A 7,500-nucleotide genomic window follows, 5' to 3' on the forward strand; every position below is an offset into this window, starting at 1 on the left:
AGAACAATTAGTCTGAAGAGGGGGGGTTGCTGAGCAGGAACAGAAGATATAGGTTGCGTTCCGATTGTTTACCCTTTATCCAGAAATGTGCACTCTTTAACTTCTCCTCATGCGTTAGAAATCATTGGATTGGTGCAAGCACTGCTGGAGACAGATCCCACCATACCGCTTAGTTACACCAGTGCACTCTTTTTAAATCCATGAGGGGAATGGTACAAGTGCACACTTCGGGAGAAGGAAAGAGGATCGGACCACAGGTGCAGGCTTTGCAGGAGCTCAGACACAGCACCAGAGCTGAAAGTGGAAAGGCAGCAGAGAGCTCAGCAGGAAGAGGTATTGAGGGAAGAAGTGGAAAGCTTTCAGGTAAAGGCCCAGCAGGAGGTCGAGTTAACCCAATAAATGGTTGAGCACATGGAAGCTCACTAAGAGACTAAGAGCTGAGCATCTGGCAACCCAGGCAGAAAAAGCAATTCCAACTTCAAGCTCAACTGGAAGTAGTGAGTAGTGAGCTTTGCACAATTCAAATCACTGTGTTGTGTTTTGTCAGCTAAATATTTAGTAATTTACTTGTATTTACCATTAGGCTAATTAGCAACCGCTTCAACTCTCTGCTAGCAATCTGAATGCTACTGCCGGTCTCCAAAAATGATGAGTATCTCCAGTTATGTTTATGTTTTATGATTTATGGACTTTCATAGTGTATTGGGATTGTCTTTATGTGGAGGAGACGAGATAAGGGACTAACTAACTCTATGGGTCCCATTTTGAAAGTGCAAGAATTTGGATCTGTTACCAAATCAATCCTTGTTGTTTACAATGGCTCATAAGTGATCTTGAGACAACAGCCATTATGCATGTTTAAAGTAAACCATATGCATATGCACTGTATATATGCTGTATATCCTCTTTTTAACATTCTTCTTGGACTTTTATAGTGTATAGGAATCTAACATGTTGCTTTCAACTACAGTATCAGTTCCTTCACATCAGTGCAGATGAAAGGTGAATGGATGGGGAGAGGAGGCTACTTTATAACTGGCAGGGTTTGAACCAGGGACCCTTTCGCATGGATGCCTCAGACGTAAACCGTGATACCAAGATGACATCCTTGTAGTACGAGGGTAATATTTAGGCTTCAGGCAGGGCTACCGCAACATAAGACTGTGATTCCACACCCCCTTCACTACATACAGTAACCCCACTCTCTCTCCCAGCCTTATTGGGTGTAGTGGCAGTGATCCCCAACGGGGAGTTAATGATGATGTCACCAATGACATGTGTACTGTAGGTGTGTTTGACCTCAGGTGACCCCAACACATCCCCTCTGAACCATGACTTACTGTCTCTGAAGGAGAGAATCATTAATCACTCCATTCACAGAGAGGAATGCAATCCATCCTCTCTTCTCTCCTCCTTTATTTTGCTCTACTACTCTGTAATGGGGTCAATGCTCCCATTTAACACACAGAGATGGAGGGAAAGAGGAAGAAATAATACAACAGAGAGATGAAAAATAAAAGTAATGAAGGGGAAGAGATGGAGGGATGAAAAAAGAAATAATAATGGGGGGATATATGGAGGGAGATATGGGAAGGAAACAATTAAAGGAGAGATAATGTAGAGGGAGAGAGGGAGAAAGGAGAGGAAAGAAATATCAAAAGGAGGAAAGTGGAGCAAGAGAGAAAGAGAGAGAGGAGAAAAGGAGAAAGAAGAGAGAGAATAAGTATTGCAAGAAGGAGAAGAGGAAGAAATATTAAAAAGTTCTGTCTGTTTCTCCCGATGAAGGATAGACATGCGAGGAATAAGCTGGAACATTCTGTTCTTTGGAGAAATATGCATCAGAATATTCAGAACTAATTGTGCTCTAGTTCTGCTGACACACACGCGCACACACGCATGCACACACGCACGCACACTCAAACATACACACGCACACACAAACACACACACACACACACATGCACACATACGCACACACTACTGATGTCAGGGGACCTAGAGTGAACTCCGTACCTCCTCCTCCTCTTGCATTATTCTGTTTGGAGTGATGTTTTCATTTCCTCATTCTCAACCACTCCATCGCCCCTGGTTACCCATCATCAAACACTGGAGAACACAAGACATCCTCCTCTGAGTACCAGTCTTTGGATGAACACGCTTACAATGGAGTTGTGGGCTTTTGAAATGATTCTACTCTTAGTTTTCTGTACTGTGCCTTTTTTTCAGGTGTAAAGAAAACACTACAGCAAAGACCAGTATGTCTATGAATGTTTTACCTGATGGACCTCCCTCACACTAACCCTGGTGAACAGTGGGACTGTATGATCTTTATACAGAAGGATGACCGAACAAGTAGAAGCGAAGCAAAGCCGACACATTCCAAAGAACCTCACCGTGTCGCATGTAACTTGTCAGTCTAAATTCTAAGGGCAGTGGCCTGGAGCTGGTTCTTCAATCTGTTCTTCAATCTGTTCTGTTCACTAGGACTATTACATTCACTTCAGACTACATCAGTGCCTTGTTTTGGGAACACAACTGCAAGTTGGCCAAAGCAGAAACAAGAGTGGTGTCAAGTGTAGCGGAGGTGGTTTGGAATCATGTTCTCGTGATGAGGTAGCCCTGCCTGCGACTTCTAAGCCCAGATATCAACCCAGTCTCCAAATGAATACGTTCGGGGGGGATTGTTTCTGCAGTCCAAAGAATACGTTCTGTGTGAATGTGTTATCTAGCTATACTGGCAGGTAAATACGGAAGGCAGAGAACACCACATCAGGAGGTTGGCGGGGTGGAGGAGGCAAGAATTGCCTGTCTCGCAACCTGAATGTCGCTGGTTTGAATCTGTTTTTTTGGGCTAATTCTAGCTAATTGTTGTTTCTCATGCTAATATTTGCTAATGCCTTCCCCTGACAACTTATCTTAACCTTAACCACTCGAAGTGAATGCCTAACCTTAACCACTCGAAGTTAATGCCTAATACTGCTCAACCGCCACGCAAGTCGGAATTCACGTAACTCTTACGTAACGTATCTTTAGTTTTTGACATATCTTACAGCACAACAGGTAGTCAAACACTGGTATAGCCAGATAATATGTGCACACAGACATGTCTGCAGAAACAATCGCCCAGAATGTATTCCGTTGGAGACCATGTTGCCAGATATAGCCAAGGATGTCAACTTGGTATGCCAGTCTGTTGCATACATGCAAGAGGTCCCCAGTTCAACTCCTCCAGTTACAAAACACAATATGGAACCTTCCTACCCATTCAAGTGGCAACTCGACACCCCCCCCCCCCCCCCCGCCCCCACCTTACACACACACACACACACACACACACACACACACACACACACACACACACACACACACACACAAACAAAACAAGTTATATGGTCGACCCTCTCTCAGTGCCAACTCAACCCTCTCAACCCTGTGCCAGTTGAGCTGAGGAGTCTGGACACAAACGTCGCCTCGGAGAGCTCTGGTTGTAAGAGACGAGGCAGCTAATTTATATAAGAATGGAATGAGATTAGGCCAAGTGAGGGTATTATGGATTTGGAGAATTAAGCATAACGGATTTCATGTAGGTTTTATGAGACTTGTTCCTCCCTGCTCGGGTGTAGTCTGTGAGAGTATCTTATCCATGCACAACTGCCAGCACACACAAGCAGACACGCACATGCACGCACATACATGCACACACACACACACACACACACACACACACACACACACACACACACACACACACACACACACACACACACACACACACACAGACACACGCATGCAGACACATGCACGCATGCAGGCGCGCATGCAGAGACACACACATACACGTACTGAGTGAAGGGGAGGGAGGGAACTGAACATATTCAACGTTATCTAAACAGAGACAGTGACTTCCCATGGATTTAACCTAGCATGTGCTACACACTAGATAAACATGTTGTTCTTAACATTGGTGGTATAGTATACACAAGGAAACACACACACACACACACACACACACACACACACACACACACACACACACACACAAGTGTAAGGAGATTAAGGCAGACTTAAGTTATCATAAATGAAGTGCAAAGTAGACAGTTGTGCCGTGTGTTAGCCCACCGCTTGTCAATGCTAACAGCCATGGTATTTTAAGCTGATAGGGGGCTATGCATTAACTCTTACTGACATTCAACACGACAGTATAATCCTCCACTCCTGGGATCCTGACAGTGCATAACTGGGCCTGAACAGGACGAGATGCTAAGCTAATATCTGTGATTGTGCAGTTTTGTCCCTTTCTTTTGTCCCCGTTTCATATTTGATAACACTCTGCATTATCTTTGTGTATTTTCTTGACCTGCATATATACAAACATGTCCAAGTACCAGTAAGAGGCAGTGATTTGGTCAAGGCCAGACTGAAACAGGAAGATTATTCAATCTTGTGGCTCCAAACGCAGGCAACTTTAGGCCTAAATGAAACACTAAACGACTGTCCTTTCATTGAGCCTGGTAGTCAAGCTCAAATGCTTCTTGGTGGTTTTGTTAGTTTGTTTTGTTTTTCGTGGATCTTTGATGGATCTCCTGATGTTACTCTCTGGCTTACCTTTTGTTTAATAGTTGTTTTGCTCAAGTGTGCTCAAGAGTGTGTTGATGGTCTATAGATCAATTTTGCATTCTGTAGGTACAGATACTTTTTTAAGATATATTATGGAGATCTTATACTTCTGGCTTATATATTTAGTTTTCTCTTTTACATATATATTTATTTTTCACGGTGATCCCCTATGTATATCTGTATTGTCTGTGCTTATTGTCTAACACCCTATCCTTACTACCCGTGTCGCGAACGGGCGTCAAGGTGAAAACCAGATCTCTCCCACCATAATCAGTTTGGATGTCCTAATCACCCGCGTCCGTCAAAATGCCCTGCATGCGTCTAGACTGTCAAGCGCGTTAACAGACGCTCTGTCTCTATTTCCACTGGGGTTTGTTTTGGTGTTGTCTTGCTGTGCCATCTGACAGATCATATCAGGACAGCCTCCGTAGCTCTCGGCTCGTTGACACTCGCGACAGGATATATTGTGATGCGCTGTAAGATGCCAGATCCTTCCTCTAGTGGTACCTGATTGAGGAAATAATTAACAAATTGTCTAGCCCCTCCCCTTCTGACCAGGTGGTGCGCTTTGCAATTATGTTCATCTTGTCATGTGTCCTTGTGCATACTGTCTTGTCTTATGATATTATGCTTTGACGTAGGAGCATGCTCTGAGCGTCAGAAATAAAACATCTTTGAAGGGATCAAGTTGCTGTCCAGAACTTATTTTCTATATATATATACTTCATATTGGACCCCAAGCACCTCTTCAGCGGTCCAATTGGAACAGAAAAACTGAGCACCAGCACTTTTCAGTTATCTGTATTATCCTTTACTGTATATTGCTTCCAACAGTGGTACAAAAACTGTGCCCGTGTGCACATTATATGAAGTTTATAACACAGGTTTGGGGGGAGAGTTTTGAACTATGAGATGAGGCACCTCAGGCAATGCCCACGCACACCTGCACATGCTCAACTAACCAGTCCTGTGCACCTGCACATGCTCACCTAATAAGCCCTACACAGTATATAAACAGCACTCAACCTCAACTCATTGTATCTTCTGATCTCTGCGTCCCACCACCACCACCACCACCACCACCACCACCATCACCACCATCACCACCACCACCATCACCACCACCACCACCATCACCACCACCCCTTCCACCACCATCACCACCTTCACCACCACCCCTTCCACCACCACCACCACCACCCCGCCCACTTCCCCTGTTCTTGTTCTATCTTGTCTGGGGGGGGTTACGCACCACCTCAGTCCATGTCCAACGCCTGGCCCTAATAGATGGGAGAGTCTCAAAAACCCCAGATCCACGATGGAGGAGCCCACTCTGGCGTAAGGGAGGGCAACCCATACTGTAGTAGCATCCAAGCTAAAACACATATCATACTTCTCACACACCCACGCATAGGCATCTATGAGAGAGAGAAACCAAACTACTGAAACACACAGACACAACACAGTCACACACACACACACACACACACACACACACACACACACACACATACACAATACTGCATGCGTCTCTGGTAATGTGATGCCTTCAATGTCAATACAGCCCCCGCTCTGCCATCTTAGTGTCTTCATATCAGCTTAGTGTACCAACATAATAACATTGAACAGACATAATATATCAGCTTATTATACGACAACACATAACTGACATTTTGCATAATCCTACACATACCACTATATGTGTCTGTCAGCAGCCAGCCATCACCTGTACCTGCATTGTTTGCTCCATTTCTGTCTATACGATATGCAAGCCACACACACACAGGCAAAGACAAAGACTGTTTATTGGCCATGCAATCAATTCTCATCAATTGTTGGAATGTGGTAATTTTTGCACACAACCCCCCCCCGAGACAACACCCACGCACTGCACACACCCCCCCTCCGAGACAACACACGTGCACATCTCCAAGGGAGAACAGAGCTCCGGGCACAGGGTCAGCCATATTCCGGCACCCCTGGAGCAGTTAGGGGTTAAGTGCCTTGCTCAAGGGCACAACGGCAGTGGTAGGAGCCTTAGATATGATGCCAGTAACCCTCCAGTCACCAGCTCACATCTGGCTCCCTCCTGGAGCGGTAATCGAACCAGCAACCTTCCGATTGCTGGCCGGCCTCTCTAACCTCCAGGCTACCTGCCTCCCCAGGCGCATGCTCACACACACACACACACACACACACACACACACACACACACACACACACACACACACACACACACACACACACACACACACACACACACACACACACACTCACACACTCTCGCTCACGCTCATATACACAAACACACACACACACTTACATACACACACACACAAATACACAGTAGCAAATTCTCCAACAGCCTTAAGCCAAAAACTCCAGCTCCCTAATCTTTCCCCTTTTCTTTTTCATCTCTCTCTACCTCAGTCCATCCCCTTTATCCACACCTTCTCTCTCTTTTTTATCTCTGGTCTTCTCCCCCCCCCCCCCCCCCCCCACCCCTCTCGCCTTCTCTCTTCACCTCCTGCTGAAGTTATTTCCCTGGCTGATGTTGTCCGTTGAGTCAGTGATTACACACACACACACACACACACACACACACACACACACACACACACACACACACACACACACACACACACACACTCCCTTGCTGGCACGAATTTGCACACATACACACAAATAAACACATTGCTGTATCTGTAGAAGGAGAGTTGTTTGGTTGCTCTGCATTGCAGTCATCTGTGTGTGTGTGTGTGTGATGGCCATCGTGCCACAACGATTTACAAAGCCTTGATTCCAAAGCTTCAGGATGCACGATGACTATCAATGAAGATTAAACCACGCTACGGTATAAATTCTGCACTAATATCCAACATG

The sequence above is a fragment of the Argentina silus genome (assembly GCF_951799395.1).
Source record: "Argentina silus genome assembly, chromosome: 13".
Classification (NCBI taxonomy): Eukaryota; Metazoa; Chordata; class Actinopteri; order Argentiniformes; family Argentinidae; genus Argentina; species Argentina silus.